The 14,768-nt window shown below is 40.9% G+C and overlaps 1 protein-coding gene across 5 annotated transcripts in view; it reads left to right on the top strand.

Moving 5' to 3' along the window:
- Positions 1-162: 162 nt before the first annotated feature.
- Positions 163-14,768, top strand: part of GATM (glycine amidinotransferase) — a 43,016-nt gene continuing 28,410 nt past the window's right edge. The window contains exons 1-4 of one of the 5 annotated variants that reach the window (XM_065547878.1): positions 163-254; positions 2,510-2,629; positions 3,135-3,184; positions 5,639-5,689. The gene's annotated coding sequence lies outside the window, so the exon portion shown is untranslated. Of the gene's footprint in view, positions 1,646-2,509; positions 2,630-3,134; positions 3,185-5,638; positions 5,690-14,768 lie in introns of all 5 variants that reach the window. The other 4 variants (XM_065547880.1, XM_065547881.1, XM_065547879.1 and 1 more) reach the window with 4 other exon arrangements.

The raw sequence follows: 14,768 nt of genomic DNA, 5'->3' as shown, positions 1-14,768 counted from the left end.
ATCCACCCGGCCCACAAAGAGTGGAACACCGAGCTCGCAGGCCGGAAGCAGATGGCGCGCATGCGCTAGGGAAGACTGCGTTGCCAGCCGCTGAGTGAAGGCCGAAAGGGCCAATGGGAACATTAGACGACGCATTTGTCCCTGGGTAGAGCGTTGGTGTCCGCTTTCGTGAAATCGAGTTGCCCACCCCAGAGCTTTGCTGAGATGGTCTTCATTACAGGTGTCTAGGAGGCGGCGTAAGCTAACTTCACTAGGTCATTAAGCATGTACTTTGGTGGTTACTTATATTTTGGAAGTCACCGGCGTTACATTCTGTTTTCCTGGCCTTCGAACTGGAGCATCAGTACTGCCGCTGTTGGAATAGCAACCTAGAGACTTTGCTATTTTGTGAACAAACTCCACCTATCCTCATGGGCACAGAATTTTGGGTGCTCTGGTGCAAATATCTGAGGTGACTTGGCGTAGCTGAGAATACAGCCTTGGGGCCTTCGATAATCGGCGTTCCAATCTGGGAGGTCCAGGCACAACCCTTCCTATGGAAAAGCACCAGCATAGTGGGAGGGAAGCACACTGTGGCACTTACAATCCCTTGTAGAGAGGAAGGAAGAAAAACTAGGTTACTTGATGGATTTGAAACACACTAATAGTATATTTATTCTGATTTCTGATATTCTTTTGAATATTATTTGGCAACAAGTTATCACTACTTAAGTTCATGCGATCAATGCTTGCTCTCTAATTGGGGCACAACAGTGTTGAGTCCTGTATTAGAGGCGATACCTATCTACATTATTAAGACAACTGCCTGCTATTTTTTTTTTTTTTTTCCACCTGCTTTCTGCCTTTCCTCTCCCTTTCGCACAGGGAATTCCTTTTTATCAGCTGGAATACATTTTCTATCCTTCTTAATTGCCTTATAAAAAAGAACTATGGATATTCAAAGACAAGAAGATACACCTTGTTTTTATTTGACTTACATCTTCCTATCTCTATTTTTCCCACTTTCACCGCAACCCAAATTTGTGAGTTGACAAAACTGATATTTTAGAGTTCTTAAGTTGCTGGGGAAGTTTGTTTGTTTTTTCTATCTATGCAAATAATCAATTACAGACTGTGTAGTAATATCTTATCAATGGGAAGTACTTTCAGATCTGGGATCTTAAGACCAATGCCGCCAGGCGCGGTGGCTCAAGCCTGTAATCCCAGCACTTTGGGAGGCCGAGACGGGCGGATCACTAGGTCAGGAGATCGAGACCATCCTGGCTAACACGGTGAAACCCCGTCTCTACTAAAAAATACAAAAAACTAGCCGGGCGAGGTGGCGGGCGCCTGTAGTCCCAGCTACTCAGGAGGCTGAGACAGGAGAATGGCCCGAACCCGGGAGGCGGAGCTTGCAGTGAGCTGAGATCCGGCCACTGCACTCCAGCCTGGGCGACAGAGCGAGACTCCGTCTCAAAAAAAAAAAAAAAAAAAAAAAAAAAAGACCAATGCCAATTCCTGACTCATTCTATCCAAACTTCATGGCAGACATGACAGACTTCTTGACTCCACAGTAACTTATCTGGTCTCTGCTGTACTTTTCTGCTTAAATCGATTCTGGAACAACTTAGGGATCAGAAAATAGCAGGAGAAGGTCTTGAAATGGGTAAGTCACCCATTACTTCCTGTTTTCTTTTTATCTCTTAATCCCATTGGCTTCAGTTCTTTTTGGTTTTGGGACTTTTAAATAATAGCTTTGCATTTTCTGAAAAAAAAAAAAAAGCCATCGTTTTTACTTACTCCTAAAGGTGTGAATAACATGCCTATCAAGTTATTTTACATATATCTTGTACAGAAGCCTGTACCTCATGGAGTTCCTGAATAGTTCCAAGAAGTTTTGAGGATCTGGGAGAGGGAAAGAAGACTTACTGAGGACATGATAACTGTCTTAAATATGTAAAGAGATCTCATGTAAAGGAGTTAGTAGATTTACTTATATTTACAGTGCAGAAATGGCCAAGAAGTAAAGGTTTAATGGAGTGGAATAACCAAAGCCAACATAGGGAGCCAGTAAAGTTAAATCGGCCTTAAAGTTTTCTGAATTGGTTTAAAACAGAGTCACAAACTATGCTATTAGGAATATGATAAGGAGGAAACTACATGTTGCTTTGGGTTGGTCTAAGAGGCTGATTTTATACAAGGTCAAACAAGAACCCTCTGACCTTATATAATCCATATGCACAGGAAACATTCTTTCACTTCACTCTTTCCCTAAAAGATGCAGTCTTTACCCTAGGTCGCAAACAAAAGCAACAAGGAATTCTGTTACTGGGCCTTCAGCTCTTACCCACTCATTCTAAGCAAAACTGTAAATGTCTTTCCCAATCAACCAGTAAAATCCATTCTGTCCCTTTAGGTATAACCATTTGCAACACTATGATTTCATCCATATTTATCACTGCCATTCAGTGACATAATCTCCTTATGATAAACCATTCTTTTTATTTTTAAAATTTTATTTATTTTTTAGACAGTCTTGCTCTGTCACCCAGTCTGGAGTGCAATGGCGGGATCTCAGCTCACTACAACATCTGCCTCCCAGATTCAAGCAATTCTCCTGCCTCAGGCTCCCGAGTAGCTGAAATTACAGGTGCCTACCACCACACCCGGCTAATTTTTGGATTTTTAGTAGAGATGGGGTTTCACCCTGTTGGCCAGGCTGGTCTCAAACTCCAGGCCTAAAGTGATCCACCTGCCGCGGCCTCCCAAAGTGCTGGGAGTACAGGCATGAGCCACTGCACCTGGCCTCCTTGTGGTAAACCATTCTAATGGGACTTGTGTGGGTCTTTTGCTTAGTGGTTTTTAATCTGACCAGAAATTTGGTAATTCTATGAATTGAAGAATTAAATCTATTAAATCACCAGAACTGAACCACTAGAGGGAGTCCAGAACCAACTAAGCCTGAAGGCTACAGGATTGTTAGGACATTGGTGTTCTCAACTGTAGTTTCCAACTCGATTTTCCCAGGATCCTCATCTAGATGTGTGAAGCCATCTGTTGTCTCTATATATTAACTGGCTTAGTCTGTTCAGGTTGCTGTAACAAAATACCACAAACCAGGTAGCTTATAAATAACAGCAATTTATTTCTTACAGTTCTGGAGGCTGGGAAGTCAAAGACAAGGCACTGGCAGATTCCATGTCTGGTAAGGGCCCACTGTCTGGTTTAGAGATAGCTCACTACCCGCACATGGTGGAAGGGACTAGCTAGCTCTCTCATGTTTGTTTTATAAGCACACTAATCCCATTCATGAGGGCTCCACTCTCATGACCTAATCACCTCCCAAAAGGCCCTGACTCCTACTACCATCATCTCAAGGGTTAAAATTTCAACAAATGAATTTTGTGGAGGACACAAACATTGAGATCACAGCAGTAACTGACTTATTCTCACATAATTTTCACATGCCTCAAGCCATGTAAAACTCAGTTTCTAAGTTAAAATTTAATTTCTGTGTTAAGTATAAAAATGAGACCCTTCCTAAATCCAAAATTTAGTGGTAGGTCAAAATCCAAACCGATGGAATTCATCTTGCTATAGCCTAGAAACATTTCTAGCTTTAAATTGTTTCAAATAGCTTTGCCAAACAAAATCTTTTGTGAGATTTTCCCAAAGATGCATGTAACAAATAGTTTCTCTTTATGTCCTTTGCTGCTTTCAAGGTTACAATGTAATTTTTAATTAACTATAAAAATTCTTAATTAGCTTTAAGTCTATAATTCAAAAGAAATAATTGGAACCTGTTTCTTCTTGAGGATAATGATCATACATGATTTTTGTCCCTTCAGCATATTATTTTTATATATATATAAATATATTCCTGTACATGAAAAAAATCTAAAGAAAATGGTTAAACCAGTAGCATGAATCATCTGCAGCTTAAATAATGTTAATCTTTCCTGCATTTCCATTTTTGTGGTATGTTCAACCCTAATATATTTGAACATTAGCAATGATTATGAGTTGTAATAGATAAATAGAGATTTGTTTAGCCACCCTTGAAAAAGCATGATTTTCAAATACTTTCATCTCAACAGGCTCATGTAGATGTAGTAAGTGATTTATTTCCACAGATACCTAATATGCCAAACCTAGGTTCTTAAAGTATATAATGAAAATCCCCCTAAATAGGACATTGTTAAAATTATTCTTTAGAATCTTCCATCTTTACCCTTTATGTTGTATCCAGGTTAGAATTAGTCTTTAGAGTAATTCTAGATATAGAATAAGTTATAGAATCCGAAGAAGGAGGATGAAAATATTTGCTGGATTTCAAATGACCTGCAGACTATGGTTCATAGAACATCATTCTGAAAGTCTGTTCTTGCACATTTTCACGAAATTGCTTGATTGATCATTTTTTTAGAAGTTAATTTTAAGGTAGTTTTTCCCTATGATACTGATTCATACTTTTCAGCTTACAAACATAATATATATTTATTAAAACAAATATTTATTGAACATCTACTTCTTGCTAGTTACTATACCAGAGGCTGAGTATTTGGTGGCAAACAACAACAATAAAAACACTGTAATCCTTGCCTTCATGAAGCTTAGAGTTTACTGGGAAGTCAAACATTAAAGAAGTAAACAAGTGAATAAATCTGATAATTAAAGGTGATGAAAATTGCCTTGAAAGAAATAAACAGAAAAGGGCTACTTTAAACAGGTATTAAGGATAATTGTTTTTCCTACTTTCATATACCACTCAGCCACTCAACACAGCACTTCTGACACCAGGTGTTGGTTGGGGGGTTCCCCACATATCAAGCAGATTTTCCCACAGATACCACCTAGTGTCCTCTGAATCAATTCAGTGCCGAGACTATCTACCTGGAGATAGCATCAGACTCCACAGGTTCAGGGCCCAGTCCCTCAAGACTACCCCCCACTTCAGATGCCAATCACAAGTTCCAGGTTGTGACCTGTGCTTCTAACCAGGGACAGGCTGTAAATTGGGCTTCCCATGACTCCCTTCTTAGGTTCTATTAATTTACTAGGATGGCTCATGGAATTCAGGAAAACACATTACTTGCATTTACTGGCTTATTAATAAAGGATGTAATAAAGGATACAGATGAACAGCCAGGGGATACAAAGGGTGAGATCTGGAAGGGTCCTGAGTACAGGAGCTTCTGTCCCCATGGAGTTGGTATGTACCACATTCCAGGCACATGGATGTGTGTTTGCCAACCTGGAAACTCTCTGAACCCCATAGTTAAGGGATTTTTATGGGGCCTTCATCATGTAGGCATGATCGATCATTAACTAAATTTCCAGCCTCTGTCCCCTCGCTGGAGAATGGAGGTAGGGGCTGAAAGCTCCAAGTTTATAATCATGGTTGGTCTTTCCAGTGACCAACCCTCATCTAGGAGCCAGGCAAGAATTGCCTTGGTAGAACAAAAGACTGCTGCTTTTCCGTGGACAGGAAAGTCCACGGGATTTAGGAGCTCCGTGTCAGGAACGAGAGCAAAGACCAAACATTAGAACCAAAGATTCTCCTAGCACCCCTGTAACTTAGGAAATTACAAGGGTGTTGGGAGCTCTAGGCCAGGGACTAGAGGCAGAGACCATATATATATTTCTTATTTCACAACAGGAAAGGAGAGAAGGCCTCTGAGGAAGTGACATTCCAGCTGAGACCTGAAGGGTAAGTAGAAACCAGGCAGAAGAATTAGAAGGGGAGAGGGGAGAGGGAAAAGCCTGTGCCAATGCCCTGAGATTGGAATATGCTTTTTGTGTTTAAGAAAATAACAGAAAGTCAGTATTATCTTTACCACACTGTTATACTTTTGGCTTTTTTTTTTTTTTTTTTTTTTTGAGACGGAGTCTCACGCTGTTGCCCAGGCTGGAGTGCAGTGGCGCGATCTCGGCTCACTGCAAGCTCCGCCTCCCGGGTTTAGACCATTCTCCTGCCTCAGCCTCCTGAGTAGCTGGGACTACAGGCGCCCGCCACCGCGCCCGGCTAATTTTTTGTATTTTTAGTAGAGACGGGGTTTCACTGTGGTCTCGATCTCCTGACCTTGTGATCCGCCCGCCTCGGCCTCCCAAAGTGCTGGGATTACAGGCTTGAGCCACCGCGCCCGGCCTTTTTTTTTTTTTTTTTTTTAATGAGACAGAGTCTCGCCCTGCTGCCCAGGCTGGAGTGCAGTGGCGTGATCTCTGCTTACTGCAAACTCTGCCTGCTGGGTTCAAGTGATTCTCCTGCCTTAGCCTCCCAAGTAGCTGGGATTACAGGCACCCACCGCCATGCATGGCTAATTTTTGTATTTTTAGTAGAGACAGGGTTTCTCCACATTGGTCAGGATGGTCTCAATTTCCTGACTTCGTGATCCGCCCACCTCAGCCTCCCAAAGTGCTGGGATTATAGGCATAAGCCACCGCACCGAGCCCAAATACTGTATTTTAAGATTGACTATACCATACCTTTGGAAACTGTATGCTGCCAGCTTATCTAAACATTCATCTACTCTTTTCTATGCTTACCATCAATAAGAATTTTTATTACTTTTATTGGATCATTGCAAAAATGTCCTAATTAAACTCCATCCCTCCAATCTCTCCCTAAATTGTGACTATATTAATCCAGCCAAGAAAAATCTCCTATACTTTGACTGGTTTGAGGATTATGTCTGAGTTATATTAAATCTGAAAATTTAGTTTATCTAAATGAATTTAGAACATTCAAACTTGTCTTAAGCGTTGACCTAATATTGTATAAGATCAGATCTGGGGGAATGAGCCAGAAAGAAGACTAGGCTCCAGGAACAAGGAAGATACTGTCCCATGGTTTATTCATAGCAACTTCAAGGACAGTTTATCAACTTTCCTTGATCTCTTTCCCTCCTCCAAAATAAGTATTCTTGCTCTGAGTTTCCTTGATACCCTGCACGTACCTCTTAGAACAATTATCATATTATGTTTTAGTTGTGGTATCCTTATCTTTCTAAACCCTTTAAGGACAGAAAATGAGTCTTGTTCTTCTCCAGGTGCTCTGTACTTACCACAGTACCTAAAGGATTTAAGTGTAAAATCAAGATATGTTGAATGAATTAATGAGTAGCAGCAAGGCTGGATTGGCAAAATAGGACTTAGTCATGGAAAGCCTTGAATGCCATTTATTTATTCATTCTGTACCAGGAAATGTGCAGGAAATGGGAGGGAATGACATCCAGAGCACTACAGTACAATGGCGGACAGGGCAGAGTTAATGGTATTCTCTCCTCCAAGTAAACCCTTTACTCCAGGTCATTCATTTATAAAGCCTTAATGCAAACTGAACTTCCCTCCAGGAAGATTTATTTCACATCTTTGGTTCAAACTGCTCTTGTCTTAATCTGAGGTCCTGTAGCACTGTCCATACATTTATGCATCTACTTGCATTCTGTTTGTATTGCTAGATAATTGTTTAAAGTGACTTTGTATTATTTTTCCAGTGAGATCTTTAAGTGCTTTGGGAATTTGTACCTCTTTTTTCTAATCTTTTAAAATTTTTGCTCCCCATCCCAGCATTGAGCAAAACGCTAGGTGTTTAATAGTTAAGTCTGTCTGTTTCCTCAAATACTAGAAATTCACTTAGTTTTTATTTGAATGTAGGAGAATGAGCTTGAAAAATCTAAAATAAAAAAAAAGTTGGTTTGGGTTTTATACCTAAGGTATATTAGAGCTGAGAATTTTCGTCTGCTATAATAACTCTTAGATCTTTAGAACACTCAGACTTGTCTAGTAGTTGACCTAACATTAAATATGACCTGTTCTTGGGAACTGACCCAGAAACAAGGCCAGCCACAGATAGGATAGAAACTGTCTGCAAATGGTTTATTCATATTAATTCACAGGTATCCATTTCATTAGTTTCCTCTAGTGCTTTGCTACACCCCATCCAAAAAATGAGATGAAGTCTCTGATTTCTTCTTTCTAAGGTACTAAAATAAAAAAGAGGAGACAGAAATATCTCTTTGCTGCACCGTTATATCTCACTGATTGACAAGATCTTGCCAAAACAATGCAAGCCCTGAGAGAGAGGGGAGAGAGAGGTCTCATGACCTTTTAGCCTTGGAATGGGAGGGCTGACTCCAAAAGAATTGATCCACTGGTTTCCAAAATAGCAAAACCGAAGACAAAAGGATGAAGATACGTGTTCTGAATCCTCTCAAACGGAGCAGATAGGGAACTTTGTTTAGAATAATTACATTATTCACACCATCCTTGGTACTGAATGTTTCATTTGTCCATTGAAATGAAGGTCACTGTTTCCCTCCCACACCCAAAAATGTGTGGGAGTAGCCATGAATGCCTAGGCATTTTTCAGAATTCTCTTTGTCCCACTTCTTTCTAGACCTGCAAACTTTTCTGACTTTGAGTGAACTCAGTATGTTTCAGAACCATGAAATAGTGCCTGACCTGCCTGATGCAATTTGGAATGAAGTCTTGGCAAACACACTGCCCCCAGACAGAATTCAACAGTTCTTCTGGTTTTCCTCAACATGTAACCTTCCCATCTTTTTAGCACTTGGCTTAATTCTGCCTTGAGTTAGTTGTTTTCCTATCTGTCTTTCCTCTACTTCAGCAGTCCCCAGCCTTTTTGGCACCAGGGACCAATTTCATGGAAGACAGTTTTTCCACAGATGGGGTGTGGCAGGGGGATATTTCGGGATGAAACTGTTCCACCTCAGGTCATCAGTTAGGCATTAAATTCTCATAAGGAACACACAACCTAGATCCTCTGCATGCCAGTTCACAGTATACAATAAGGTTCGCACTCCTATGATGATCTAATGCAGCTGATCTGACAGGAGGTGGAGCTCAGGTGGTAATGCTCGCTCAGCTCCGCTCACCTCCTGCTATGTGGCCTGGTTCCTAACAGGCTGTGGACTGGTACCGGTATGTGGCCCAAGGGTTGGGGACCCCTGCTCTACTCCCTCCTAAGTATAAGAGTTGATGCTATGTGTTAGTCATCTTTGATCTTTCATTTTACCTTCTTCCAGCAGGGGCTGGAATTGCTACTGGCTTGCTGTATGGTCTTGAGCAATTCATTTAACCTTTCTGAGCCTGGTTGTTAAAATCTATGAAATAGATTATTGTGAGATTAAGTGACATACTACAGGTTGAGCATTCCTAATCCAGAAATCCAAAATTCAAAATGCTCAGCATCAAAAGCTTTTTGAGTCCTGACATGATGCTCAAAGGCAATGCTCATTACAGCATTTCAGATTTTGGATTTCTGAATTCGGATATTGAATCAGTAAGTATAATGCAAATATTCCAAAATGCAAAAAAATCCGAAGTCCAAAACACTTCTGGTCCCAAGTATTTCAGATAAGGGATACTCAACCTGTATGATGTTCATTGTAATTATTATCACCTATCTTATCAGGATGTTATGAGATCATTTATGGAAATTTCTTTTGAAGGGTAAAAGCTCTATTGGCATGTAATGTAAAGCTCCACTAAACAATAATAGCTACACAGATAGAGTACCAGGTACAGTTATGTTTACATGTATGATCTCATTTAATCCTCCCAATAACCTTGAGAGGTTGGAACTATTTTTTTTTAATTTATAGTTGAGAGAACTGAGGTGCAAAATGTTAAGTAACTTTCCCAAGTTCACACAGCTAGTAAGTGGCAGAGCTAGGATTCAAAACTAAGTGGCCTGGCTGGCTCCAAAGTTTCCACTCTCAACCACTACACTGTGCTATGCTATAACCAAATCTGGCTTTGCAAACCACACCCACTAATTAATAGTTATGTGACCTTACACAAGGTTTTAAAATTTTACACCTAATTTCAATCATTTTTAAAATGGAGATAAAACTAATGCCTACCTCATAGGTTCATTTATCCAACAAATATTTCTTGAGCTCCTACCATTTGCTATACGCTAGGTATACTACAATATCATGATAACTAAATTCATGTAATGCACTTGCCTACTGCCAGGCACATATTAAGTGGTCAATGTTAATTATTATTTTAATTAATAGTAGTAAGCCAGTGACCTCTCTGAGACATATTTCCCAGTCCTTGGCTAGAGATTGTTCTATGTCATCACCATATAGCTGTTTTCTACTGATCCCCTAATTGTATTTGACATTTTCAAGTTGTATTTGAAAAACAAGAAAACAGCAATACAAGCATCTTGCAGGGCTCAACAGAGTGGCTACTTCGAAGTGGATCTGACACATAGTAAAAGCTAGGCAGGGCGTGCAAAATATGCTTACTGCCAAGGAACATGAAGTATATTTGGTGAATGTGAAGATATGAAGATGATCAAATATAATGCTTTTGGGAAATGTGTGGTGAGGTCATCTTGGGAAACAAAGATGTAGCCCCACATTACATCCCTAGTGATACATTAAAAAACCCCAGCATCCTACTTCTCAGAATCCATCTAGGAATGAATGGCTTGTGGTGGGCGCTCTTCTGTGCTGTGCTTTGGTGCTCTCAGGATTCATCCTGTGTTTACCTACCCCATGTTCTGTGAGAGCCAGAAGTAATTTGCTAGGTTACATAAGAGACTTTTTAGCTTACTGGTAATCAAATGAGATGATATGTATGAAATCATTTTGAAACACTACACACACACACACACACACACACACACACGCAGAAGGTTTTCTACAAGAGTGTTGTAGTCATGAAGAGAATGCTCACTGTGGGAACCAGATATGGAAAGTACTTTCTTCCTCATTTCTAAGCTTGCTCTCAGCATCTTTTTCTTCCTTACTGTCACTAAGTTTGCCTTCCTGTCCTGACTACTTCCCCTTCTGCACATTTTAGTTCCTAATAATAACAGTAGCTAACATGTAAGTGGTTAAGTGCTTTACATGTATTAATTCATTTAATCATTATAACAACTCTTTGAGTTACATACTGTTATTATCCTTATTATATTTGAGAAAGCTGAGGTACAGAAGGGTTAAGTTACTTACACAAGGTCATACAGCTTAAATTGTAGGGTCAGGCTTTAAAGCTGGGTAGTTTGGTTCCAGAGCCCACACTCTTTATTATGATGCTGTACTGTGTTTTAATCTGCCATAGGGCCTGCCACTGTCTGAGGTACACATTTCCCAACCTAAAATCTTTTCTATCCTTTTATTTGTCATGTTTTTTTTTTTCTTTAGCAGAAGAACTTGAAAATTTTTTAGGCAGCAATTGGCAGCTTTTCTCTTTACCTTCTACAGTTCAATCAATGAAGCCACAATCATTTTTTACTAACACCAACTCTAATATGAATTTGTTACTCAGTTATGAGAAATGCAGAATCTTACCAAGTGGTATAATTCATGCCACAAACTTTGATCTTTAGTGATTGTCTGGGGCAACAATTCTGCACAGTGTTAACTAAACCACTGGCTAGCTTATAAACACAAATCTATTCAAGAAATGAGGTCAAAATCTCAGATATTTTTCTTCTGCTGATTACTTGGTTTAAGATAACATTCAAGCTGCTACTTGCTCAACGGTTAGGCACGAAGTTGGCAGAATCAGCTCTCTTCATGGCATTATAAGAAGAGATGAGCATTGTTTTTGTTGTTTTTTGAGACAGAGTCTCGCTCTGTCACCCAGGTTGGAGTGCAATGGCATGATCTCGACTCAATGCAACCTCCGCCTCCCAGGTTCAAGTAATTCTCCTGCCTCAGCCTCTAGAGTAGCTGGGATTACAGGCGTGAGCCACCGTGCCCAGCCTAGCGTTGTTTTGAAACGTATACAAAATACCTTTCTAAGGTATTAGAATAGAATGGTGTGAAACTAGGACTTGAACAAAACGTTGAGATTAACTAGGTTGTATAAGTGGGCATGGAGAGATTAAGTGACTTGCTCAAGGTTATCCAAGTAGTTAATGATCAAGCAGTGATCTGCAGGTCAATTCCGACCTCCACATCTGCATGCATGGTGCACTGCCCTGAGCACTGCACTTCTGACTGGAACTGTCTCAGACAGGCTGTGTGGACATCCATACAGTGATGTGAAAGACTTCTCAAAGTTGAAAACCCTTTATTAGTTGCCCCAATAAAGGCACTATATTTCACTCAGGAATCATATACTTCATTTTATATTTAAATAACTAGATTCTATGTATCATAGCAGCTTAATTTGAAAGAGCTAAGGGTTTGGCTGCTGTGGCTTAAATCCTAAAGGACAGACTTCTGCTTGTGAGAAAATAGTGGCAGAAACAATGTTATAAAATGTGCATTGATGCCCTCCTAAAATCCTCAAGTGCAATTTTAGGGTAAGAAGCCTCACGTTCTAGAAGTGGCCCTTCTCTCCACACAACTGATGATAATACTAGCTTATTGTCATTTTGATGTGATCTGGATACCTCCTTTCACCGAATCAAAGGAACCATAGCATCAAAGGTTATTCTCTTTTTTTTTTTTTTTTTTTGAGACGGAGTCTCGCTCTGTCGCCCAGGCTGGAGTGCAGTGGCGCGATCTCGGCTCACTGCAAGCTCCGCCTCCCGGGTTTACGCCATTCTCCTGCCTCAGCCTCCTGAGTAGCTGGGACTACAGGCGCCCGCCACCGCGCCCGGCTAATTTTTTGTATTTTTAGTAGAGACGGGGTTTCACCGTGGTCTCGATCTCCTGACCTTGTGATCCGCCCGCCTCGGCCTCCCAAAGTGCTGGGATTACAGGCGTGAGCCACCGCGCCCGGCCAGGTTATTCTCTTAAGGAAAAGAATTTTCATTCCTTTCTTTGGTTTCTATTAGAGGAATATGTTTTTAATTTTTGTCACCTAGCTGCTGCTTTTTGTAACATTCGACCATACTTAACAAACAATCCATGTCTAAAATATTTTGCAGCATGACAGAAAAGCTCCAACTGCCTTAGGAACTCACTGGCCCTGTCAACAGCCAGACCCCAACATTTGGTGTGTGGGATTCCCTGAGTCCTTGCTCAGCGTATGACCTGTGGACTGGCAGCATGGGTATCATGTGGGAGGTTGTGAGAAATGCAGAGTCTGGGCCGGGCATGGGGGCTCACGACTGTCATCCCAGCACTTTGGGAGGCTGTGCAGGTGGATCGCTTGAGCCCAGGAGTTTGAGACCAGCCTGGCCAACATGGCAAAACCCAGTCTCCACTAAAAATACAAAAATTAGATGGGCGTGCACCTGTAGTCCCAGCTACTCGGGATGCTGGGGCACAAGAATTGCCTGAACCCAGGAGGTGGAGGTTGCACTGAGCTGAGATTGCGCCACTGTACTCCATCCTGGGCAACAGTGCGAGACTTTCTCTCAAAAAAAAAAAACAAAAATTAGCCGGGCTTGGTGGCGGGCACCTGTAGTCCCAGCTACTTGGGAGGCTGAGGCAGGAGAATGGCATGAACCTGGGAGGTGGAGCTTGCAGCGACCTGAGATTGCGCCACTGCACTACAGCCTGGGCGACAGGGCAATACTCCATCTCAAAAAAAAAAAAAAAAAAAAAAGAAAGAAAAGAAAAAAGAAAAAAAGAAATGCAGAATCTTAGGCCTGAATCAGAATTTGCCTTTTAACAAGCTCCCCAAGTGATTCCTATATGCATCCCTGGATGCCTTCATAAGAATACCTATTGCTTCTTTCTAGTCCAGAAGTGAGGCTGAGACTTTCTGTACCCCTATCCCAAGATAAAAACCTTAAGTTAAGAAGTCAGTCTGAGCAACATGGCGAAAACCCATCTCTACAAAAAATACACAAATTACCTGGGCATGATGGCATGCACCTGTTGTCCCAGCTATGCAGGTGGCTGAGGTGGGAGGATCACTTTAGCCTGGGAGGTAGAGCTTGCAGTGAACCAAGATTGTGCCACTACACTCCAGCCTGGGCAACAGCGCCAGACCTTGTCTAAAAAACAAAACAAAACAAAAAACCCCACACAAACAAGAAGTCTTTGATTATTTGGGGCATAGCTTCATTAATTTTGTTGGATAGTTATCAAACCATAGAAATTTGGATTGGAAGAAACCTTAGAGGTCATCAGGTTCAACTGTTATCACTGCTGTGAATTTCAGTATAAAGACTAATGTTTGCAAAAAGGTTAAATTGTGTTCAGGTTATTCTGTTCAAGAAGATAAAAAGTATTTAATTCATGTTAGAAAGGCAGCCATACAAATGGGAGAAGTATATATACTACCAAAAAATATATATACATACATATATATATATTTTTTGAGACAGTCTCGCTTTGTCACCTAGGCTGGAGTGCAGTGGTGCGATCTCCGCTCACTGCAAGCTACGCCTCCCAGGTTCACGCCGTTCTCCTGCCTCAGCCTCCCAAGTAACTGGGACTACAGGCACCCACCACCACACCTGGCTGATTTTTTGTATTTTTAGTAGAGATGGGTTTTCACTGTATTAGCCAGGATGGTCTTGATCTCCTGAGCTCATGATCTGCCCGTCTCGGCCTCCCAGAGAGCTGGGATTACAAGTGTGAGCCACCGCACCCAGCCCCGAGAAGTTTATATATTTAAAAACTTTTAGTGTTAAAGGAAAAAGCTTCAGTTATCTGGAAAGTTTATTGATATGAAATGTCTTGGCCATGATGATATCCCCTAAGGAGAGTTTTATCTTTTAAACTCATATTCCAACTATTTTATATCTGCCAAGCATTACTGTCTTACACAATTATAACTTTAACTTCCCCAACTAAGAAAATTATTACTTATCAAACTAAATTTTCCATAAGGAGAGGAAAAGAGATAAATCTTCCTTGCAGAAGAATTCCAAGCAATATATGTATATAAACGCCTCT

The sequence above is a fragment of the Macaca fascicularis genome, chromosome 7, assembly GCF_037993035.2.
Source record: "Macaca fascicularis isolate 582-1 chromosome 7, T2T-MFA8v1.1".
Classification (NCBI taxonomy): Eukaryota; Metazoa; Chordata; class Mammalia; order Primates; family Cercopithecidae; genus Macaca; species Macaca fascicularis.
The sequence above is the reverse complement of the archived record's forward strand: the minus strand, read 5'-3'. Positions and strand labels throughout refer to the sequence as shown.